The 26,800-nt window shown below is 27.3% G+C and overlaps 1 protein-coding gene across 1 annotated transcript in view; it reads right to left on the reverse strand.

Moving 5' to 3' along the window:
• The window catches only part of LOC111688439 (rap1 GTPase-activating protein 1), a 208,451-nt gene that overhangs the window by 114,922 nt on the left and 66,729 nt on the right, over positions 1-26,800 (reverse strand). The window contains exon 2 of the mRNA XM_046946532.1: positions 13,373-13,569. The gene's annotated coding sequence lies outside the window, so the exon portion shown is untranslated. The remainder of the gene's footprint in view (positions 1-13,372; positions 13,570-26,800) is intronic.

Consider the following 26,800-nt stretch of genomic DNA (forward strand, 5'->3'; position numbering starts at 1 on the left):
CGGGTCTATTGAGAGTTAATACAACTGAAAAGGTTTTTTGACAGAGCCTTCATCAAAATGAACATTTCAACAACTCAATTAACACCCAGCCTGTCTGTCACTCAACCATTCATCCGCAAAAGGAAGAAAAATAAAAGCAACAACTAAAACAACAGGAAATACAGTAAATTTGAAACAAAGATTCATTCGTTCCTTTAATATCGTGTGCCTCATGTTTTCCGATCACAATTCTTAAAGATAAGATAATATAAAAGTAAGTAAATCTAAAGGACAATGAGGTGGTTGGTTACTTGTGCAGGAAGATTGGCTGGCTGGTTGTCAGCAGGTACTGTGATGCGCACACAAAAGATAAAAACAAATTAAAACCTTAAAAAACACAATTAACTAATTGAGGAAATGACACGTTCCTTAAAGTGCTGCAAATGAACAAAACTAAAAAACTACTTGTAAAATAAATTGTCATGTTTTTCTTTTTTATCGTTTTGAATTATAAACGTTTTTCTTTTAATTTGTGTGTAGTTTTTCTTATCACGATTAATTTCCAAAATAGAGACATTATGAAAAATTATGCCCCAGCTGTTAATTTGGTTTTATCCTCCAGGATATTAAATGTCATACAACGTCTAGTATGCTCCCGCTCTACTTCACCATTAGATTTGAAGTAGTTTTCCTTGGGCCTGAGTACTTGTGCAGTAGTGTGTGCAAATTAATCATAAATTGCCACATTCATGCTTGTACATGCTTAAGTTACATACACGTAAGTGGCCTTAAGAAAGCAGTTTTTCTCTGGTTTTAATTTGTGTATGTGTCTGTCTGTGTATGTGTTTTTAAGTGTTAAAATATCTTGTAATAAAAAATTGTATCTTAATTTTTATTTTTCTTTGCTATAGCGCCATTTGAGTTTAATGAGTTTTAGTCCCGAGGCTCTATGTCACATTTTTACGATTGTTGGTATTAAGAAGGAAAAAACTTAACCAAATATTTTTTACTAATGAAAGTGAATTGAGTTGCATTAATTAGGAGAACCACTAGAAAAATAAAAAAAAGTATTAGAGAAAAACAAGTCATATGAAATGAGAATTTGATTTCCTGATTACAATAGAAATTAAATTTAGGACAATATGCAGTTCTATACAGATTTTCAATAAATGCCATCCATATAAAACGATAATTTATAAATGTTTTCTTATTTATTCATATCCAAATGTTGGTAAGTACTTAAATAAGTATACATATCTCTGGTCCTTTTGAAATTCTGAGACGATCATTCTATTCAGAGATTAAAAAAATTTTTCCTGAATAGTTTTGTTTGATTTTTATACACGTATGAGCATATGGCCGAGTGAAAGAAATAGTACAAGGCAGTTCTTTTGAGAACTCATTGGGTTTTGCATATTTGTATCCCTTCAGAGTCAGTGGAAAGGAATAAAAAAATCAGACATGCCAGAGGCAAGTCTGTATTAAAAACATTTCTACCAGAAATACTTTAGCAATAGTCGAATGATTAACTATATAATAGAAAACAACAAGATAAAAGAGTTGACACTTGTATATTGGAATTTTTACCTGAATCAAACCATTAACTGGAACTTTACCTGCTTCATTCATATCATTTATTTTCCAAAACTTTCGATTTACATGTTCTATAGTCTACTAATAGTCATTCTGCATATATTCCGACATACTAAGTCGGAATATATGTATCCATTGCCAAGTAATTACAACTCAAGGTAAATTTAACATTTAAAGTATTCAATCCTACATGTAATCTCTCAAAAAATGGGAGAAAAAAGGTATGCGTCTTGCTTCATATTTTCTTAAATAAATTATATGAAATTTTTTGTAAACTATTCGGGAATTATAACACAATATAAGATTTTTTCACTTATAGATAAAACTTTTATATTTTTTGTTCTATGTTCTGTTTGTTGCACTCTTCCATAATATATTTATGAAATGGTACATATGTAATTAAAAAAAAATATTTTATAAAAATTCATTTTTAATTAAAATACTTTCTTAATGTCTCTCATATGTATTTCAACATGACTGACGTACAAATAATATACATAAAACTACTTTATTTAGAATGTCATTAAAACTGTCCACTAAATGCAACATCAAAGATGTGGCTGCTAGTTGCGAAAGAAACACTCACTCAAACGCATTTACAAAAGAACAGAAAAAAAAACAAACATTTGAATTTAAAATGTTTGTCACCTTTTGGTCAAAACAACTAATATCACTTATGCAAATCAAAAACAAAACTACAGCAAAGCTTGCAACATGTTGAAAAAATATATGCTTCAAAAAGAAATGTAAAATCGCAACAAACAGCTGAAGTGGAGAAAAAAGAAGAAAATTTCGCTTAATGACAGCATGTCGTAATACGGTAGCATGTTGTCGTTAGTGGGTCGGTTGCTTGGTTGCTGCTGCGTATTCAATTCCTCCATAAACGCACTATTGCAACACGATGGATGAATTGGACACTAAGATGGACAGACGTTTAAACAAACGGACGGACAGATCGACAGGCTGTTTTACAGACAAACATAATAAAATGACATTTAAGAAAACTCAATTTATGTCCACACGTTTTGTAGTTGAATTGTGTTTAAATTTTATTTACAACTTCTTGTTATTTCTTTGATTTTTTTGTACATTTTGTTGTAGTTGTATACAAATATATTTTTAAAAACAGATTTCAAATAAATGTCAGTTGGACATTTGACAACAGCAGTGACATGCCTTTTGGTCACTTTTCATTTTCGTAATGATAACGGAAAATGACTGGTGACTTTATTTCTCCTTTTGTAGACTATAAAAGTCAGTTACAGCAGCAACTAAATAAGATGTGTTACGATTACAACAAATACATGAAATGCCTTAAATATCTTTTCAAAATAATTAAAACTAACTAATATCTTTTCCATTCTAATTCAACTTTAATTATTATTATCATGTCAACCATACGGTTTGCTGATGTTGGTAAATAAATTGGAACGTATCCTTTGAAAAGAAAAAAAAAATACAATATCAATGACAGTTCTGGACCAGTTAGTTGGTATTTATGATTGAATGAAAGAGCGTGTGTTTTAAAAGGGACTACAACATGCTGTGAAAAGGGTCTTAATAGATTTCTGCTGACAAATTTGTCTTAACAACTGTTTTCAACTTTTTACACTTTTATCAAACAACAAACTGCCACAAGCAGTCATCAGATGTTTGTTTCTATTCTTGTAATGATGATGATTGCTAAAACCTAGAAGTAGGCTACATTTTATAACTTCATTAACTTGAGCCAATTTAAAGCAAATAAAACTTTTACTGCTGACTAATACTTAAAGTTGAAAAACAAATCCTTAAACTTATTGTTTTATTTAAGTCTTAAAGTCCGCTGTTATAATTAGTTTTTAACTTTAGATTTCCGTTGATTTTTAAACTGATTTTCATTGTCAAAAAGCATATTTTGCTTCCAACATATATCTTAGTAATCATAAAATAGTCTGTTTATTTGCGCAAAAATCTTGTAATTTGTGACCAAGTTTTTGGAAAATCTGCTTAAATTAATTATATTTCGTATTTGTTTTTCCCTTTTTCCTCACTCTTTCCTTATTCGTGTCTTAAGAACAGCGATTAAGAGAAGGACAACAGTTTAGTTGTCATTTGTGGCCAAAACAACTAAAGGCAAAGAAATTAAAGGTTTTATATTAAGTTTAAACTTTAAAGTATGAAAAGTATCTGTTGTCGTCAGGATTGGAAAAGTTGTAAAATAAAAATGTATATAAGTATTGTAAAATTTAATAGTATTTACCATCCAAAAGTATTTTAATCAAAATTAAGAGGGTTCGTTGTAACTTTTTGTTATAATTTATAAATTTAATTTCCCATCCCTGTTTGTTAACGAAAAACTATAAAGTTTAAAAATAATATTGTGTTTGCTACTGTTGTAGATGGGTCTGCCATTTGGGAATACGAATGGGGCTTTTTATACCGAGTTTTATGTGCAAAGGAGGGTTGTAGGAAAATGTTAATATAATTATATTGGACAGATTTTTTGGTCCATAAAAACTATCTCCGAGTTTTGATAATTTACTTTCAACTGATGGACAAAACAATTACTTCCAAAATATTTCTCTAACAACCTACGTAAAAAAGAAAATACTAAAATTCTTTGTAAGTACATTTGTTCTTAGGGGATTGCTGAACTAAACTTTATTCATTCCGCGAACTGAGCTTTAATCCCAACAATCAAGATGGATTTTTACGTTTATTTTTCTTTTATACAATTCCAAGCAAAAAAAGTGAAAAGTAAGAAGATCTGCTAACAAAAACATTATGGGTTTAAAATAAAAGACAAACATGGCAACAAGACCGAAAGAGCTTAAAAATTAAATTGAAAAAATTTAAAAAAACAGAAAAAATGCAAGAAAAACATTTAAGGAAATTACAAAAATTCAACACTAAACATTATGAGTTTCTTACAACAAGAATTCACACAGACACAACTGGTGGTGTCCCGTTTTGCAAATAAATACAACAATCAAGCGGGAAATGACAGTGAAAAAGTGCAAAACATTATTTTGCCAACTCCCTTTTTGGACGTTGAAAGGTTGAGTGTTATGTCAGCGTAGAAAACGAAAATACCTACAGAGCAGCTGTTTTTCCTCTTGCTATGAACATAAAACTGACCTTCATCACGTCACAATGAAGTGGAATTCCACCACCATTGAATACATCCGTAAGCCTGCAAATAAAAGAACAAAACAGAAACAGATGAGCCAGCCAGCTAAGAAATTGTTGCCAACCATTGAACAATTATGGTGTATCATCCATAAAATCATCCATCCAGGGCTTTAGTGTTAATCCTGTGGTCAGTTTAGGTAGTTTATCAAAAGCATTGGCCCCAGTAGCTTGGTTTTAAAGTGTCCATCTTTTGTCAACCGACAGAAAAAACAAAAAAAAAAAAACTAAAACATCAACAGACCATAAACCCATTGTTGGTATCGTGGTATTTTGTTGTTGTGTTTTTGCGCTATTAAAGACGCGTTGACACATGTGTCAACACACCATAAATTGAGGCATGCAGATGCGGTTTTATAAGAGAATCCATAGGATCAATTTTTACTTTAGCATTTTTTTGTTAAACTGTTTATTCACGTTCAATAAATTGAATTTTGTTTAATATAGAGTCTATTTTTATACATTTTTTATTAAGCCTATATTTCTCGCTTTAGCATGTTGGTTATAAAAATCCATTTCATGGGAAAATGATATCATAGTCTTTATACATATGTATGTACTATAATACAAATGTATTTTTTATGACTGTATCCCTACATGTAATGCGAAGGTATTGCAAAATGATTTAAAGATTTAGTCATATAGTGGCTATAACATTCTACATTCTTCGTTCAAGATATCAAAAATTATCAGATTCAACGAAAATGCTTCTCCCTAAAATGAAGTAAGCAAAAATGTTATCGACGTTCAGGGCAAAACTAGTTCCTCTCACCTAGTTCCTTAACCACATGCCTGATTGTAGATATATACCACGGTTAAACTGTCCGTTTTAATGATGGTTTACTCTATAATCTTAGCACAGGTTGAATTTTAGCCAAACAAGTATATATTTCTATTCTTAACTTGTTCTATTTTATAAAACTTATTAGAAAAGTTTCGTTCATATTTTCTTTAATATAATTTATCTCAAAAATACTACCAAATCACAAACAAATCTTATATTATATTTACTTTTGGTCTGTTAATTTCAATTTACGCCCGGATTAAGCTAATCTAAAAGATTAACAAATGTCTAGACTTATAAATACAGAGACAAAAATTTGTAACATTATATAAAATAGGGTGACCTCTGATATGACCCCATAATGGAAATGTAGTAAAGTAAACTACGATCAGCACAGTTACAACTTGCAACATGAGGCTTTTAAGAGACTCGTGTTTTTTACACCATTATAAATCATAAAAGAAAAACAACAACAAAACAAAACAAGATAATAGGTTAATGTAACACAAACAAGCACTCATACTAATAAAATTAAACACACATACACATAACCATATTTGCAACATCAAGTCTTTCCGAGACTAATGGCCATCACCATAAAAACCAGTAACGGAGAAGAAAAAAATGAATAACACAAAAATGCTATAGATGTCAACGTCGTAAGTAAGTCGGGCAAAATAGAAAAAAGGATGTAAAAAGTAAAAAATACTAAAAGTATTTGTTACATAAAAAGAAGTCAAAGGAGACAAACATAACAATAGAAATGGCGCCGACAACAAAAAAGTGGCGGGTGTTTAGTTGCCATTGTACAGAAACAGAAAAAATACTTACAACTACAATAACAATGACATGTTTACCACTAACACATACTAACACATATGAACATATACGTGAACTAACTTCCTTATCAATTTGGCATCATCCTTTAAGAAAACGAACTACTTTTGCGATTTTACTATAAAAAATTTCTAAAATAAAGAGATATTGATTTCTCTTTTGTCTTTTTTTGTGCCGCCGTTTTACCCTTCCAACAAACTGTTGCGAATTTAAAAGGACACAAATATAAAACGTCAAAGATTTTTCTTAATAAAAATGGTATTTACGTTTAATAAAAAAACGTTGTTTTTGCAAAATTTGTGAAAAAGAATAAAATCTTATAAATTGGAGACATTTTGACGTCTAAAAAGGATATTTAAAGATAATATTTATGAGTGTTTTTTTTTGCTCTCAAACTATTGTTTTCAATTTCTATGAAACAACAAAAAAACAAGTTTTGCCTTATAAAACTACTTAGCGTCTATAAAACGTTGAAAAAGAAATTGAAAAGGTTAAAGGTAACAAGTTATGAAATAATACATGCTTTTAAAAAGTATTATTTCCCTTTTAAAGGGAAAAGAAATGAGGTTACAAATAAAATTTATATTTTTATTGTTAAAACTTATTTACGAAGCAATCAATTTAACAGAATATTTAGGAAACAATATTCAATGGTCATATTTTTTATGAAAAATCAACAACAGAAAGTATATTGACTAAAAATGTCATGTTTGTGTGACGAATGTGACACCATTTTGAAAGAATAATCGTGGTGGAGAATTCCCAAAATATTTACAACCTCCTGTCTGATCCATCTACAATAAAAACTTTTTACCTTTTTCAGACTTTGCAAAAATTTTTCTTTCGATGCTCTGCACTTAATTAAACAAATATTAAATATAATTAAATATTCAACTTGTGAATTATTATGACAAGCTTAACAAATTCTTTTATTTCATATTCATGATCTACTCCTTCTAAACAAATAGTCAACCAACAAACACTTTTTTACAAATTTTCTACGGTTCTTGAATAAAAATGAACCAAATAAAATTTACAATGAACAAAAATAATTAAATATGCAAATTTCAAACAGCACCCATTTAGTTAACTATACTATACAAAAAATGTATCATTAAAAATGTCCTTGAAACCATTAAAAATTATATTTTGCATGCCCACTTTTGGAAAGGCGTCCCAAGTAGGAAAAATGTGCAAAATGTCAAAAAAAAGGAGATTCTTAAAAAAGTTATTGCACTTTATCAATGTTAAATTTATGGCACAACTGTCAAGCCACAGCCAGACAAACAATGACAGGAGAACAAATGAAAAAAAGGAACCAAAAAGACAAAAACTAAAAACCAAGTTTGAATAAAATACTCGTAAATATTTGCATGCGTAACTCCCCTTGCCATTGTCGTCACAAAAATCACCATCATCATCCTCGTCATTGCTTTAATATGAATTTGATATGCAAAATAGCATAAAAAAAACTAAATGACAGATTTTAATACACATTTTTATAATTTTGCAAAATTGCATACAATTTTATTTGCTGCAGCACCACATTTTACAGCCGGTATGCTGCAACACGCACAGGCAGATCGACAACGACAATTGTGACCCATTTCATTCATCCGCCACAAGAAAGAATAGTGGCATTTTTTGTCATGACAAGAGGGTGAATTTTGCATACGCCAAAATAAAAACAACAACAAAATTTTATGGAGGTAAAATATGCAAAAAAGGAAACTGGGGTGTATCTGCTAATGATCTCATTAAATAATAAATGTCAAAAAAATGTTTTTAAATATTTGATTTTTTTCTTGTTTTTCGAGTTTACTCGTTAGCAAATGTCTAAAATTGCTAATAATTTTGGGTCAAATTACAAAATATATAGATTTTTTGAAATCAAGGTAAAACTACTAACATCTTAATTAATTTTGTATTTAGAAAGTTTTTTCAACAATAGTCAGTTTTCTAAATCATTAACAAGGGCAAAATTTGAACAAAATGTAAAAAAGAATAAAAAAATAATTGATTTAAAAAATCTTTAAAAACCTATTTTTGAAAGATTAATTATAGAATTTTAATGATAATTCTAGCGAACAATTCCACTTATGATTAATTTTAATACAGAGAAATTATTTGTAAGAGAATATAAAAGAGTATATTTGAAAATAATTACAAAATTGTGAAATAATATATTCAAAGGTACAAGGCATAAGTTACCTTACCATGTAATGATAATATTTTTGATTATAATTACATCCGAAGTAAAAGTAAATAAAACTTTACCAATTACAATTTAAAGTAATTGTAACTGACCATGTAATGAAATAATTTGTGTAGTCATTTTTTCGAAATCCTGACCTACAGACATCTCCATAAGGATTCAAAATTTTATGAAAAAGATACGAAAAAATCACGAACAATGGGGGCATTAAAGTTGACTAATCCAAAAACTTATAATTCGGACTATATACTGAACAAAATCAACGATACAGGATAACAAACATTTTTTTAAATTTTAAAGATTAAAAAATTAATTAAAAAAATTAATTAAAAAATTAATCAGCCCAAAAGTATACTCAACTTCAATTTTTAACCAGTGTATCAACATTAACAAACTTTCATTTATACAATAAAAGGCCTAGTTTAAAACACAATCTAACCCTATTATATTTTTGACTTTTATTTCTTACCCACTGTGTCAAAACAATGACAGCTAAATATAAGTCAAAGTTTTCATGTTTTTTGTTGCTAATTTAAATTCATATAAATCAAATTTGTTTGTTGATTACACTACAATGTATTGTTTAAAATCGGCGTGTATTGTTGTAACAAACAAATATTTATTGTGTTAAATATTTATACGTTTATATACGTACATAAGTGTGTGAATTTTGTGTAAATATAAGTATTTAGTTATTCATATTTATAATGAATATAAATCTAATTGTTACAATTCCCATGACAAGTCAATACAAATGATTGTAAGGAAAGAAAGAAAAATCAAAAAACAATCAATTGTTAAAAAAATAAACTTTTTAGCATACAAATCAACAACAATAACAAAATCAATCTAAACTATTAACACTTATTTTCCTTTCTCTATACTTTTCCCACAAAACAATCTTCTAAGAAAGAAAGTTTGTTGAGCTGAAAAAAGGGTAAGAAAAAAATAAGAAAAATGATTTTCTGTTTAGCAAACAATGGAAAAAATTCAAATACAATAAGAATTTCCTATGACACAGTTTTTTTGTTGAGTAAAGTTTTTCTTTCTTTTTTATGTTTGACACAGTGATACGCGACTATAACTACTGCAACAGTTAAAGAACAACTTAAGGGGTTGTTTTTATGCTTTGTTTGCTTTTGTGAGTGAAATCTATTCAGGAAAAGCTGAATAATAGTAAGAAAAACTTAAGTCTTACTGTTCATTTGTTTGAAGAAAAAATAAATATATTTTTGATGAAGATTTATAAGGAGTTTAAGATTAGAATGTAATTTAAAAGAAATTTTACAAAAAAAGAACACTTGTAATATTCGTTCATTTTCTTACTAACATTTGTAGTACGATATGTGTTAGATTGACAAAAAACTATGAAAATTTGCAAAACCATTAGCAGCAACTAGTAAACTTTGTTAAGTATTTAACTTAACTTGAAGTTTTTATAATTCCTAGTTTTACTATGTTATATGTAGATCGATTCATTTAGAATTTTAAATAGTGATTAATTTTTTAAAACAAATAATTTTAATTTAAATAATTTTATGTTAATTTCATAATCTAAAAAGAATTTATTGAAACTAAACTGTTATAGGAAATATATGGCAATCATCATGAAATTAGGAAGAAATCTTTTGGTTTTTATCGACTTTGTTTATTTCATCTAATCATACCCAAGATAATGTTAAACAAAATAATTATGATTTCAATCTTGGAGTTTAGATGAAATCGTGGATTAGTATTGCCTATTTTAATGCCAAAAAAACTATCGATAGAGAATAATTTGGAATACTTTAATTATTCCTTTTTTGATCAGTATTTTAAAAAAACTGCAGTAATTTTGCCTCAATCACATATCAAGTAAAATGTATTTATATTAAAAACCTTAGTCCTTGAAATTTTGCAAAAAGTAGCTCATCTTTAGTAATGTATTCTTCAAAGATCGTTAAAATTTAATAACCTGTTTTTAAGGTTTATTAAAAAAAAAAACTCAACAGAAAACACAAGCTATTTATTAAAAACAAATTAAAATTTCGTTATGTCCATAAAGTAACACCTTGTAATGGAAATTATTGTTGTAGTTTTTTTTTTACTTCATATCGATTGACATTGTCTCGTGGGTTGGGTGCACTTGTTGTGATTTAAATACCTTGATATAAGTGTGCAGTTGTTGTTGTTTTATTTTTTATGAACTTTTTTTATTATTTTTTACTTTGAAATAAAATCATTTTATTTATATGCGCACCTTTTGTAACATGTTTTTATTTTGTCGATTTTTTTATGCAACAAGATCGAACAACCGATCAACCGCTATTGACTTGTGGTGGTGGCGGCGGTGGCGATTTCAAGTCAATCGTATGTCTCAAAGTAATTAATTAATCTACAGCTTGTCTTGGGATTTTAGAGAGAAAAAAAATAACTGAAATACTATTTAGGTAACAACAAAAATTAAAAAAAAACAACAAACACACATTTAACGGAAATAATGTTTTTTAAATACCGCACGTTGCAACTTTAAAAGTCCAAAGCAACACACTAGCAAAAACAACATTAAAATGACAAATTTACAATTTAATGCGGGCGTTGATTTTGATGTTTTTCTGCTTAAGTTTATATGACCATACGCCAATAAAACCAAACAAATAGTGAGCATTGTATATAACTAGATAAGATTTACAATAATGGATTAAAGTAGACTTTAAAATGCCTTCAAAAAAATAAAATTGCTATCGTCTGATAGAGGCTTTTGTAAAAATGTAATAAAATTCCAATAATTTTAGTTTTTTTGGAAATGAAGTCTGATTAAGAAATTTTTATCTTACAACGTTACAAACTTTATAACCTATTAACTTAACACCTTATAAGATTATGGTGCACATATAACATAAATTTAATTGGTTTCTTAAAACTAAAAATATAAAATTTAAATAAACATTTTAAAATTCATTAAAAAGTAATATAAAAACGTTGTTTTTTTAACATCATTAAAATTAGCAGATTTGATAGCTAAAAAATTAAGAAAAAATAACATTGATTTTTTACTACAAAAAACAAACAAAACCACCCTCATATTTTTAATTTTTTTCCAAGAACATTAACAACTTTTTCCCCTTTTTGGCACAAATAATGCAAAAAAAGTCTTACTCTTTTAATGATTAAATAAATATTTACCAACACAAAAACACGCGCAAATATTTATAATGTTTCAAACCGGAAATGCTTTACAAAACAAGAGCAATATTTTTCAAGCTAAAAGTGCTTTATATCCTTATTTTTGTACCTTTCCTTTCTTTTGGCAATGTCCTTTCTCTTCCTTGTTCTATACTCCTTCATGTATAAACGTTGTATTTACTTATGTACGGATGGATGTGTACGTTCATTAACAAAAAGTCATTGACATCGATACGATGATTTAGTCAATCATTGTTAAAAGTGAGAATTATTTTTGATTTTTTTTTTGGGGGGGGGGGAGTAAGGTTTTGGTAGAAAAAATTTTGTAAAATCTGTATTATGTTTTTCTTTTCATTAATGTGCTGTGTTTGTTTTTGTGCGGGATGTTTGAAATTTGGCAGAAATTAAAAGGTTTGTTTTGAGGAAAAAGGAAAAAGGGTTGCAACTATTTATATAAAATAAATTTTAAATTGGTTTGTTACTTTAATAAGTGAATGTAGATTGAAGCATAAAACAAAATCGAAATTTTCTTTTTCTATAACACAAAATCCAGATGTTTTCTATTTAAACAAGAACTTAGCTTATTTATTCAACACTTTACTTTCTTTTCAAATTTCAGCAAGCTAAAAATGTTAAAATTATATTTTTCAGTTCAATATTTTTTAGTAAAACTAGCAATGCTAGTTCATTCTACTAAACTCATTGTACAAATAATTTCATTATACAGTTTTCTGAACTCTTTACTTACATCTTGTACTAAAATTTTAATTAAAAATTTCAAGCATATTGAAACAATTTACGTTTAACACTCAATACATTTAAGACATGAAGAGAATATCACTTAAAAAAGCAATTGAAAAGGAACAAAATCAGAAAAATTTAAGTGTTTGAATTTTGTGATCCTTTTTTCAAAATTCAGATCATAACTTGAAATCGTAACTCTTCTAATAATGACTCATAATGTTACACATACTTCAAAACGACATTTGGATACATTTTATGGGATAACATAAAAATAAAACATTGATTTATAGTTCAAACCCATTTTAAACATTTACAAAAAAGGGTAATTTTAAAACAAAATGTTGCACAGCGAACATGTTTCAAAAAGATCATGTTACAACTGGGCTGCAACCAGTTTTATAACTCACACACAACATGATTTAAGTCACAAACTAACACCAAAGCCAACTTGTTTGAAGCTAGCTGCAGCATAAGTATAATACAACATTATTACCAACATGTTGCAAATGGTCGAATACACAGAAAGAAATAATGATGAATATTTAATCTTTAAAATTAAGGGTGTGTTTTTTCATGATCAATATTGAATAATAAAATGTAGTTGGTTGCACTTCATTGCATTTATCAACCACATGATGCTCATTATGAGAAAAATTGACATTTTAAAGACTTGTATTCAAATTTGTTTCTTTGTGTAAATCTTTGTCTTGTAAGAAAATTAATTTTACACATTAAAAAACAAGCAAATTCGAACCATTAAGAAAATTTTATTACTTTGTAATAATTTAATGAAATGGAAATGTTACTTTTTGGGTTTTTTTTTTTGAATTTTTAAAAATTATGTCATAAAATTATAAGAAAAACATAAAATTTATTTCACTCACCTTTTAGAAACAGCATGCTTGCTGTTTACTACTACTGGTTGTAGTATTTAGTTTATAAATGACTGGTAAACGTTGATATTTGTAACGTAATCCAACTACTGATTTTAACAGTACAATTTTGTATAAATTATTTTAATTTTTTTTTTCAAGTTGGGATTACAAACACTCATATACACATATAATTTGTTGGATGCGGTCTATAAATAAAGTGAAAAAAGAGAAACAAAAATTAATCAATAATAAATAAATTTATTTAAATTAGTTTCGATTTTGTTTGTTTTAATAAGCAACAAATGGAAGAAAGATATAAATCGACCGACATTTTTGATGTTAACACTATTAAAACCACAGCGCGATTAAACATTTTATTTGGTTTTGTTTTTAAACATGTGTAATTTTTTGGAACAAAAAACCAAACTGAATGTGAATTAGAAACTGAAAGTATGGTCGGTTTGGCCTAGGAAGGAAAATAAATATTTAGATTTTATCTGCGATTGGATTTCAAATTAATTTTGCACGTAAGTTAAGTAATATGTTACAAGTTAAAATATACATATGATACCTCCCTCGGGAACACTGATTGGAAAATCTAATAAACTACGTCCTGAAAAATATAGCTTTTAAGCATTGAACAACAATATCATTAAAGTCAATATATAAATTTTTCCCCTTCCTTTTACATGTAGAGAATAGCACAATACTTCCAATAACGGCATCGGATGTGATATTGTAATATATACTACGTTCAGCCTAACATTTACCTCTGTCTTAAAATTCCACTTCGATTACAAACGGAATTATTTTCATATTTTCCACTTAACAAATTCTTTAAAATCTGAAAACTTCCCCATCAAAAATTGATATGTATTAAAAATTTTACTTTGTTTGAGATTTTCGTAAAACTTCTAAAATATTGCCGTAACAACTAGTGTTAATATATTTCGTATTTATTTAATTCATTTAAAAATACCACAAACATTTTTATTGGCGGCACTTTTTTTGTAAAGAAATTCATTAAACTTTATTTCACATTTCATAAATTAAATCAAATGATTATAAACAAAAAAAAAGCAAATATAAGTTGTTGGTGATTAATTAAAAATTTGTTAAATTACGTTCGTTGAAAACTTTACAACACTTTATGGAAAACAATAACAAATACTACAAGAAATTTAAATTTTGATTGAAATTTTATTACCAATCACAGAAATAATCGCAATCACGACCATCGACCACACCAACAAAACAGCAAAACTACTACTTTCATAATAAATTTTAAAATATCCAACTCTCCGATTAAATACAAATATAAAACATTTTATGTAAATTTAACTACACAAGGAAATTGTAAAACAATACTTAAATTTATTTGTCGTACACTTTTTTTCCAAATATATGCAGAAAAATTGTCGGTCGTCAGCTTAGAGATCTCAATGAAAAATGAGATGCTTTGCAACAGGAATAGACTTCCAACAAATTTGCATATTTTTGATTTTTGAAGGCAGATTATCAGTGTAAGTTTTTGAATTATAAACCAAAAATAACTACTACAACGATTATGGAGTGTTTTGCTGCCAGGATTGATATTTTAGACGCATGTTCCCCGTCATACTACAACGTACAACTATGACAAGTATGACGAATTTCTTTTCAAAAACAAAAGAAAAAAGTTTAAATTTTGTATTTAAAATTTACGTATATGATTGTGTTGCATTGTAATACCAAAAAGCATGACAAATTGGTATTGTATGGAAATAATCGTGAGCGTGGTAACTGTGTGATCTGTCTTGAGCTAATTTTGCATTAAAAATAGAGTAACGGTGGAGAGAAAAGAAATCAACCCAAAACTCAGCTAAAGAGTTGCTAAAATTGATGAACTCGTGTCAGAAATGTCAAAAATATTTCCTACATTCAATCCTGTTTTTCATTTTACCCCTGACGTCTGACAGCGTGCTGTAATGAATTTTGAAATTTAAGGGTTGCTGTACTGGGTCGTTCTGTTTTTAATAGTAACTTTGCTGGATTTATGATAAATTTTTCAGTTGTTTTTATTAAACAATTGTTGGCGTTGTAACTTGTTTTTTTTTTTAACAACAAAATATTGATGTTGACTCGTGCGTGCGCTTGCGTTTTGAAAAAAAGAGTGTCTGCCTCTTGTAAACTGTCACAATGTTGATGATGTACGAGTAGGATGAAATATTTATGTTCCTTTTCGGGTTGTTTAGTTATTTTTTTAAGTAGTTTATGAAAAAGTTCATTAAAATAATTGTGTAAAAAGAGATAAATGAACTTGTGCTGTATATTATAAAAAAGTTGTTGTTGGACTTGTTAACTTTTTTCTGGAGCAGTTTTCGTATAAACAAATTAAAAGGATATGTTTTATGTAATGTTTGTAAATAAATCATTAAAATTGATTAAAATCCGGTTTTACATTTATTTAAAGAAAATATGTTCTTTAACTGATTTTAATAAAAGTTAGTAGATATGAATTATGAAAAATTATGTTTTGGGGGCAAACTCTGGCTATACATCATATACAAACATATTTCCGGAATATATTTTCGTGCGCTTAAAAGTATTCGTGACCCCGGTATTGTAAGATATAAAATACATATATAGTGATTTTTAACCAGGTCAGGTGTACACGGTTTTACACGCCTGGTAACAAATTGACACCCAAGTGTTCATCATTTCTCAATAACATCTGTTTTCCAAGTATATACATACGTACGGCAACCCTATTGACAACAATTCGTGATCAGAAATAAGCTTACCACTTTTGTTCACATTTCGACAACAGATGGTTATAAAATTTAGTATGTATACTTCGACAACGGATGATATTGAACAATTTTAAACACTTAGGTGCTAGGCGTCTATATTTCTTTTACTCTATGGATACACCCGTCATATTACTTCTGGTATGTCGGACATAATTATATATTATAATTATTATATTCTATATGCAACTGCATCGCTAACGAGGTTGCAAAAACAGGACATAGATCAAATAAATTAATTTAATTATTTTTTTCATCTTCAACTCATACAAGGAAATGTCCGAACTTTCCTATTAAAAAATTTAGAAATAATTTCTAAGAAAAAATATTATCTTAATTCATATGACAACTAATGAAATTAAAAATAAAATATTTTAAAACTTCATCAATTTACATGCAAAATAAAATCTAATAAAACTTTAAAATATTCATACATATTTACAAACATTTACTTTGCACAAAGTGGGATTTAGGGATTATCAAGGATTGAATGTTGTGTAGGCTTCTTGGGAGGCTATAAATAAAATAAGGAAAAAACTTTTTACTTTAAATATTAAATAACTAAATTGGTTGCTTTTTTTTTGCTTACGAAAGAGAAAAAGTTTAATTTCCGTTTTTGCCTACATACAGCTACTTACACACAAATAAGTTAAACATTTTGTGTGTGGCCTTTAAGGAAGACATCATTTTTTTTTGTTATATATACATATTTATTTACATAATAAATGATAAAGGGAGAAAATAATAAATAAATAAAATGAAAAGAAAAGCAAAATGTATGAGTGAATATAAACACTATTTCAGAGCCTACACAGACTAAGTGACTAGCAGCAAATTACTGCTAAATATAGCTGAAAAGGCTCCTTAGCTCCTGTTTTTTGTTTTTTTTTTTGTTTTTATTCTCTTACATTTTTAAACATTATTTTTTATTTTTGTTTCGTTGTATGTTAATGAATTTCATTAAGTGAATTCTTTATCTTCATTATCGACATCATGAAGTTCATTAAAAATTATAAAAATTAACTCTCATCCTATGTGTCAACTGTAATTTCATATGATGAAGGTTCCCTACTGGTAACACTAAACGTACGCACAATCTTAGTTATTTTACAAAGTCTCTTTACTACTTAATATTGGCAGAGAAGTTTAATTAATGCAAATTCTTGAACTCTATTTTGCTTTCTTTTTTCATGTAGTTGTTGTTGTTTCTGTATTTTTGCATTAAGGATAATGGATGGATTGATGTAATAGCATGATTTAACATCGATATTTACATGTTTTACAAAATCAGACATCCCTACACATGTATTGTGAGATACAAACAGACAGACAGTCAGACTGACAGATATTAAGTTACATTACAACCAAATTCGAAATTCATTCGCAATATACAATTTATAAAACATTCTCAATAATGCCATATAAAAAAATATGAGACTTAAAAAATTTGCATAAGTATGTTTACTAGTGGGGATGATAGTGTGAAAGATAGATATCCTACACACATTTTGTTATATACATACATACTTGCAACCTTACGGTAGGTTATAGCGTATTGCAACACAATGTTTTCATTTGAATTTGTTGATTCTATAAAGGATTTAACTTCTAGTGTATAAAAGTGGAAAGAAGAGTAAATAAAAAGGATCATGTTAAACATTTACTTAAAAGTTCAATGTTTCCTACTCGTGTTTGATAAATGATTTTCTGAAAAGTAGAAAAACCTTTAACACCATTTGTTTTTGATGAATAATTTTACATTTAAATTTATGAATTCATCATCTGGTTGAATGATTGTGCCAAAATTGTAACACCAAAACAGAATTGATTGATTGATTATACAAATCCTTCAAATGCATTACGCCTTTTTGGAAAGTGCTCTAGCAACAAAACAAACACTAAAACGGAAGTAAGTTTGAAATGTGTTAACATGGTGTTCGATCTTTGTATATTTCTGCGTATAATGTTTGAAAAACAGATTCATTAAGAAAACATTTTTGCTTTGTTATTTAATTAACCGTGCAGAAAAGGGTTAAATAAAAAATCAATTCATTATATTAGCTGTCATATAACATAGGATAACTACAGCAGTTTTAGAAATGTTAAAATAATGATTGAACAATTTGTAAGAAAAAATTCTCAATACTGGTGTTGAAAGCTAGAACTGTATATTTTCAAAGGAATTTTCTATATTAGTACCAGATATATAAACAACATTTTTGCAAATGAATATTTTCTATAGAAAACAAAAACATAACACCCTCCCACATATAGTGGGAGGGTGTTATGTTTTTGTGTTGATGTTTATAACACCCAAAAATCGCCTCAAAATCACTTTGTCGAGTTAGCTATGTCCGTCTGTGGGTCCATGTAAAGCTTGTGAGCACACTGCACGCCCCCAGAAAGAAAGCGTGTTTATTCGCATGATTTTATAAGAAAAATATGTTTATCCGAACAAATTTTGTTATCAGTAGATAATCAATTAGTTTGAGAAAAGGGTGTACAGTGGACAATTTTTTGTAGGAATTCCTATCAAACGATAAGTGTTAATGTATCCAATGAGAATTAATGTAGAACACTAAACTTCTAAAGGTAACATAACAAAATATTGTTATCTACAACTTTTTATTACTAAAAGTATTATTCGCACCTTTTTACATATAAAAAATAAGTTTTGTATAAAAAACATGATTATTCATAATGTTTTCTATAGAAAATATTATTATCCGAACTATTTGCTATGGAAGATATTGTTGTCTGTGCAATTTTTTATGGAATAGTTGTTATCCGAACTATTTTCTATAAATTTATGGTATAATTTTATTAGGTTATAACATTGTTATCCATACCTTTTTTATAAAACATTTTTCTAAACAATTCTTATCCCCACTATTTTCAATGGAAAACAATTTTATCCGCACTTTGTTTCTTTTCAGTTCTTAATATATTTATCATGAATCTGCATAATTTTAACTGTCAGTTGGCTTAAACATTTGACAAATATATGTCAATTTTAATATTTCAACTAAGCTGGCGCAATATCATGTAATCCTGTTAGCAGTATCAATCAATGTCCCTTTTAAATATTCATTATCCCTAAACAACAAAATGTTTACAAGTAAAAATATCGTGTTTTTTTTTGCAAATCAATAATCAAATATTCATATGGCAAAAAAATAAAAAAAAAACAAAACTCAACAACATTTGCACTTCATGCAAAACAAGCGCGCAAATAAACTGACAATAGAAATCACTAGAGCATTAAAGAAATCTGTACAACCCTGGTAATTTAAAAATTTGCAAAATTCTAAAGTCAAACAAACTACAATGATACTCATTAAACAAACAATTCCACCAAAAAAGGGTGTGATTTGGTGACAGTAACACAACAAAAATGTTGCAGAAACCCAACAACAAATGGAAAATATGATTAATTAGATAAGTGTACAAAGGAATATGATGCAACATGACAAACCGAAGGGAGGTTTAGATAACAAAAACAATAAAACAAATCTGCATATTTCGGGTTTAAAAAACGAAAAAAATTCTAAAAAGAATAATATAAATTCCGAAAAATATCATTTAAATAAATAACAAATTAATAATTCAAATGCATAAATTTATAAAAGCACAAACTTGTGTCGGTTTGTTTATTTTAAGGATTAATTTATGATCATTGTAAATATGATTAATAGATGAGACGACATCTCTAACTGACCATACCAACTGGACAATGAATGACCAGTTGTTGTGTATTTAAACAAAATGCAGTTTGTTTGTACAACATTATAACACCCTGCTGATTGTTTTATTTTATTTTATTTCTTTCATTATTTGTTTTTATTATTAATGATTTTGAATCAGTTGTTGTAACGTTTTCATAGATTTATCTAAAACATTTTTTACAATACAAATTGACAAATGATGATGATTCTCTTCATGATCCTAGCATTACTAAATAGCACTACCAGCATTTTTATTACTATCATCAACACTTATTTTATTAATACAAAATTATGACGACATTTTTATAAAAATATTGTTTATTTAAGAAATAGATAGCAATGCATATTTAAATAAACATTGTATGTTTGTTTATTGAAAATAATTTTAAACAATATTAAAAATTTAATACAATTATTGTAGAATTTAATAGAAAGAAAAGCTCAAAATAATTCTTTCTTTAGAAAATAATAAAAATAACAACATTCTTTATAGAAAATAGTGCACAACACAAAATTCTATGTTAAAAAATTATAAAAATTCCAACAATATTATTCTCAGTAAATTGTCATCACAAATTAGTAGCAAATAAATCTACTAATAATTATTTTGGCAACTATTTAAAGTTATGAAATTGTAATATATTTTACTTTCTTTAATGTAAATTAATAAAAAATGAATGTCCACTGGTAACTCTTAAAAGAGTAGTATTAGTTGCAGCTGTTTTTTATATTGAAAATCAACAGGCCTGGTCCAACATTGACATTGAACTCTTTGAAAGAATGCACAATTGCAATTATAATTATACTGTTGTTTTTTTTCAATATCAACTTCAATATGTTTTGTTATACAAACACGTTCACATCGTATCGAAATGAAAGTGTTCAAGTCATATATATAAAATGTTTATAAAACTGCATTCAAAATTATTTAAATATTAAATTATGCCAACATGTATCAAATCATCTTTACTTTCATTTGAAAGATAATTAACAAATTTCTGCTGATAACTAGCAACTAAGAAAGGAGCTACAGTTATTACAACTGTTTTGTTTACATCAACCAATTATTTTGGTTGCAACAGCAGAAATTTTGTAGCGTGTTGATTGTTGCAACAACAGAATCAACTCTAATTTTATAAAATCTTAGACTTTTCTTATTTTCTTTATATGTAGCGGACATATTGTGTTGCTGTAGGGTAAAATAAATTAAAATTAAAAAAATAAAAATCCTTTCACCATCATTTAGTATTCAGTTAGTTATCTCTATTTCTATTAAAATATATAAATTAATTAACTTGCAAATGCTGCAACCGAGAAAACAACAAGCTAGGAATATGTAACTAATTTTGTTAAAACTTCACTTTTGGCAATTGTTGTAATATTTCATTACAGGGTCCCTGGTTGACATGCTACGCAATGTTTTGTTTGGTTTTTTTGTCTTTACGTAAACTTAAGAGACATACAGACCAAAAAACAAACAAAACGATTTACGACCAAACTAAATGACTGACACACAACCAAAGACATTAATGGTCAATATATGAAAAAAATGAAAATCCCCTGTAACTATAAGTTTATATTGTATGTTCAGGAATTTAAGTCTAATAGACTTAACTTTAGCTGTATCATTTATACATTCATACGTGCAGATTAACTTGCAACATACGCGTAACGCATTTCGCCTTTTATGTAACTTAACTTAAAAACACTCATTCACAACTTTGTGGGATTTGTGGCCATCGTGCGTTTTTTATAATGTGACTCCATGTTAAAAGTGATTTATAAAATGCTCCATTTTATATTTTTTACAAAGAATTATCATACGATGCCATACAAAGTAGGACTTATTACTAACAGATTGTTGCTCTAGAATCCCAAGATTATGGGTAACGGTGTGGACACTAAAGGCTTATAGAATGAAATTTAATTTTTTTATCGTCTGCATCAAAATGTTTCATGTAACGGTGGGTGTATTGTGTCTGAATTAAATATTTTTAAATATTTAAAAGAGTATTTCTTTGTGGACAATACTGGGAAAAGGAGGCAAATAAAAAAGCTTTTTTGTTGGGATAACTATTTTATTTAAATATAGTGAGGATCATGCGTGAAGAAAATACTACGGATAACAATAATTCCTATAAAAATAGTCCGGATAATATCTTGATATGGATTATTCTGGAAGAAAACAATATTTTCCATAGGAATTATTTCGTACAACAATAATATATAAAATATAATTCAGCTAACAATATTTTGGCTAGAAAATGGATCGGAAAATATAAGACTAAAGTGTATGAAAATAGTTCAAATATTAAAAATTAAATAAAATGTTTGAATTTTACTTATATACATACTTATAACATCAAAAAAATTAACACTTTGATTTAATTAAATACTCATTTGAGGAAATTGAAATTATTTATAGCATCAACAATTAATTTTTTGTTTTTAACAAAATGATTTAGTTTTGCTATAGTCCAAGTTTATTACCCTCCTGTTTAATGTTTTTTTGTTATTTTCTCAATGGGTGAATGAGTTGAGGGTGAATGTTTGAGTAAATTGAAGTTTTTATTTTAGTTTCTATTATTTCCTTCCTATTTTTAAGCGTTCGATAGATACAATATAAAACCAATTGTCTATATACGTACAATCTCATGTTTAAATATCTCATGCGTATTATTTGCAGCACATTTAGTTTTGTGCATTTTTTGTTGCAACGGACATATTGGAGTCGTGTTGTATTGTACACAGAAAGACAGACAGATTATGTTGCACTCATTCATATCTCAATGAAATAAATCAAATGTCTTGAAACAATTCATCAAGTGGAGGCGATGTCAATGATTTTTTTCTTCTTTTTACTTTTTGTCTTAATGTTGCTGTTGTTGGCTGCTTGGCGTCATGTTGCAACAACTATTAAGTAAAGTACTTACGCTACTAAGAGTCGTAAGTTAGTAAAGCAAACATTTACAGATTGCAATTGTTTCTCAGTTTTGTTTTACTGCTTTGTGGCATTCGATACATATTTTAGTGATCTGTATTAAACTCCAGATAAAACTGTTGCAAACTTAATTTTTTTTTTTTGAAATTTTATTTATTTCTTTTTAATGCCTCAAAATGTCACTGATATTGACATTTCTGTATTTTATTTTCTTTCTTAATATTTTTCATGGTTTATTTATGTATTTATGCCTTTTGATTTGTCTTTCAGTGACTATGAATTGGCGCTGGGAATTTAATAGCATTTAATTGTGTGTCATCGCAAGTAACTTATTTCTTTATTATTGGGGAATATATGAAAAGAGAAACGTTTTGAAAGTAAAGAAAGCAATTTCAAAATTATTTCCGTCTTAGATTGTGATGTTAAGACGATTTATGTTTGGGAAATTTTGTGATTTGTTGCAATAATAAGAAGAAATCTATTTTGAATAGAAACATATTGGGAAAGTGTATTTAAATTGGCTGTAAGCTGCTGTAAAAAATACTCAAATTTTCTTATCGTAACTATGGTAAATTTTACTATTAACTATTTCATTAATATCTTAACTATAGATTAATAAACCCCATTTAATAAATGTCCCCTCACTCTAAACAAATTGGTAATCTGATACACCATTTCATGGTTCAATGTAGGCCATTGTGAATTTTTTTCTACATAGATAGATACATCATTTAAACAAATCTTTATACAAATTAAACAAAACTAAATAAATACTATATAAACAATATTTATTATATTAATATTCAATATGTTTTTATTTTTCTAAAACCAACACCCCACACAATAGTTGACATAGTGCGCTTAAAAAATGCATATAAATAAATGCAATGAGCAGAATGAATATGTTTTTATAACAATATTGCAATAAAATGCAAAATACACAAAAGGTATAAAAACAATTCCAATTAAACTTTCAATACTTTTAGTATTAAAACAAAAATATTGCACAAATACGAAACTATTAAAGATAAATAAAAACCAATATTGTGGTTGATTATACAAAAACACATAAAGCAATAGTATTTTTGTATAATTTTTTAATTTATATGACAAAACAATTTTGGTTAAACTTGGTGGCAACGCCAAGTCTTCAAACGTAGTTTACAAAATTTTTGCGGTATTTATAACGACCCTGCATAAGTGTTGAACTCTTCTATTTTTTTCTCGTGCCAAATGCAGTCCATTGTTGCTGATTTTATATTACGAATATTCGTAATGATGTTTGTGTATTCGAATAATCGTTCATGTCTGCTATGTATGAATAAATAAGACAACAAAATCAAACAAATAAAACTGAAATAAGAAATAAAGGTGTGCCTCACCTCACAAATAAATGCATTAGAAAATAAATACAAATCAACTTAAGCAAACTCCTAACTTACAAACAAAAATGTGTTTGATTTCTTTTTTGCTTAAATCTTAAACATGTATCAAATGACGAATTAAATTAAGTTTGTCAATATGTTTGTGTCATTATCTAAAAAGAAAGTTAAAAATGGGCAAATAATTAGAATTTGTGCAAATTTCGGTAAATAGGAAAAATTAAAAATTCTTGTTAATAATTAAAATAATTAAATTAAACAACAATAAAATGTTAAAAGAATACTTTACACCTGAAAATTCTTTAATTATTTTAAACAGAATTATATTTTAAGTAGAAATTTATAACCAATTATGGCCAATAGACAGGTTATTTTGGAAAATAAATGTAAATAATATTAATTTAATTATAAATTAATTAAAAATTAAATTCTTTACAAAGTACAAAATCGATTGTTTTAATAATTAAATTAAAAATAAAAAATTTTGTAAAATATTAAATTAATAATTGAGAAATTGTTTTAACATAATGTGAATTACATTGTCTTTAACAAAATATTCTCCTAACCCGAGTAATCTTTGTAATTCGAGAATATTATAAAACTTCACTTAAGATCAACTTAAAATTTATATTTACATTTTCTTTTATATTTCCTTAATATCTTTTCTAATCGACAGTTTCAAATCATCACTTTAAAAATTAAATTTTTTATTTCCAATTTTATATTTAAAAAATGCAAATTTAGTTAAATATAACCTCAATTTAAAATTCCCTAGATGTACAAAAACATCAAATGTTGCGCTTAATATTAATTGATATTGTATGAAATAAGATCTTTAATGAACTAAACATATTTAAGTCGGTCTTAAAGAGCATTTACGCTTCGACCTTTACCTTAATAAACATTTATTGCAAATAATTTCTAGCAATAATCATACAAACATTTTTATTATAACTAATGTTTTTTTTTTTTTTTTTTTTTTTTGTTAATTTATTTATATGAAAAAATAAGAATTATATATTACACTACAACTACAATAAAAAATGAGTTAGAGAAACTAAAAAAAATTGCATTAACAAAATCTAAAAAGAGAGACATAAAACTAGAGTTGAGCAAGTGACGGGACTCTAATAAAAAGTTGATTGGTGGTTTAGAAAAACATTTTAAGATAAATCGACAAAAGGGCAAATAAAATTTACCGGAATTTTTATGTTTTTAGAAATACTGATATTGGAAGAGACTAATACAGAAATATTTACTTCAGTTGGCATGGTTAAGGATTGTAGCAGTATACCACGCTTTAAAGGTAAGGTAGCTCGAGGTAGTTAACCAAAAGAACGCAAAGCCGTTTAATGCAGAATTAAAAATATTAGTGATAAAAATCTATAGGGCCGTCCGCTCCATGTAAATGTTGTTATTAGAATACAGGTCAAAATTTTCAAGATAGTTTCATAAAATTCGGCATAAACGTTTCTTTTGGCCCTATTTAAACTGGTCAAAATCGGTACATTATCTCTCCTAGAGTTCTTACAACTGACCACTCCGAAAAGGTCTTTTGAGCTTATAATTATGTAAAGTATAATTATATTTCTATAAAAGGTCTCAGAACTAAGTTTTATATTACCCTTAATGACTTTGCCGAATTTCGAAACGATCGGACCTCATTTAACCCTAGCACCCTTACAAAATCCCTTCCAGAAAATGACTAGAATATCCACAATCCACTTATTAACACTAATATTGCGATGAAATTTGGCACAGACAGATATTATATAAATATAAATCTATCCAGTACATTTTATGGGGATCGGTCTATATTTGTTTTTGAATAAACCGGAATTAAGGTCATATTCAAGATAAATAATAAGTAAAATTTTCAATGTTTTTTCTTAATTTAATTTAGTTTTTTGTTGCAAATTATTATTTTAATCAAATTTTGGCAAAAATCTTAACTTGTATCAATATTCAATTCACTCAACCATCTCTATTTAAAATTTCCATAACTACCACATACGGAACGTTGTTTATTCCTACAGTCAGACAACCACGAACCTTTTAAAGCGCCAACATACACAGTCATTAGAGCCATAAAAACCAGCCAAAAGCATCAACAGAATTAAAAAATTATAAAAAATAAACAAAACAAAGATTACCATACGCGAGTACATTAACAAAGTAATACTTCTATGTATCTACAGTATGTACATATGAATATAAAACTATCTAGTAGTAGCAACACCGTAAGTATCTTAGACTGAAATATGTTTGTTAATATGTTAAAAAAACTAATCCATAGTTATCGAAGAATTATTGGAGTCAGTATGTTAAAAGTGTTTAAATAACTAACAACTTAGACTTGTTAGAAACAATTATAAATTAAAATTGTTTTTTATTTTATTTTCCTTGTTACAATCGTTGTAACACTGTAACTTACTCGAGTAATTCATGAGCTAAAAAAGGAGCACGCTTTTTAATAAGAAACGCGTCGGAGTTTTTTAGAAATCATTACATATTTTTTTTAGTTTTTAAAATATAATACAAAAAAGTGAGAAAGAAAAAAGTAAAAAAAGCAAAAACTTAAATTAGTTTAGTCTGTTAAA

The sequence above is a fragment of the Lucilia cuprina genome, chromosome 2, assembly GCF_022045245.1.
Source record: "Lucilia cuprina isolate Lc7/37 chromosome 2, ASM2204524v1, whole genome shotgun sequence".
NCBI lineage: Eukaryota > Metazoa > Arthropoda > Insecta > Diptera > Calliphoridae > Lucilia > Lucilia cuprina.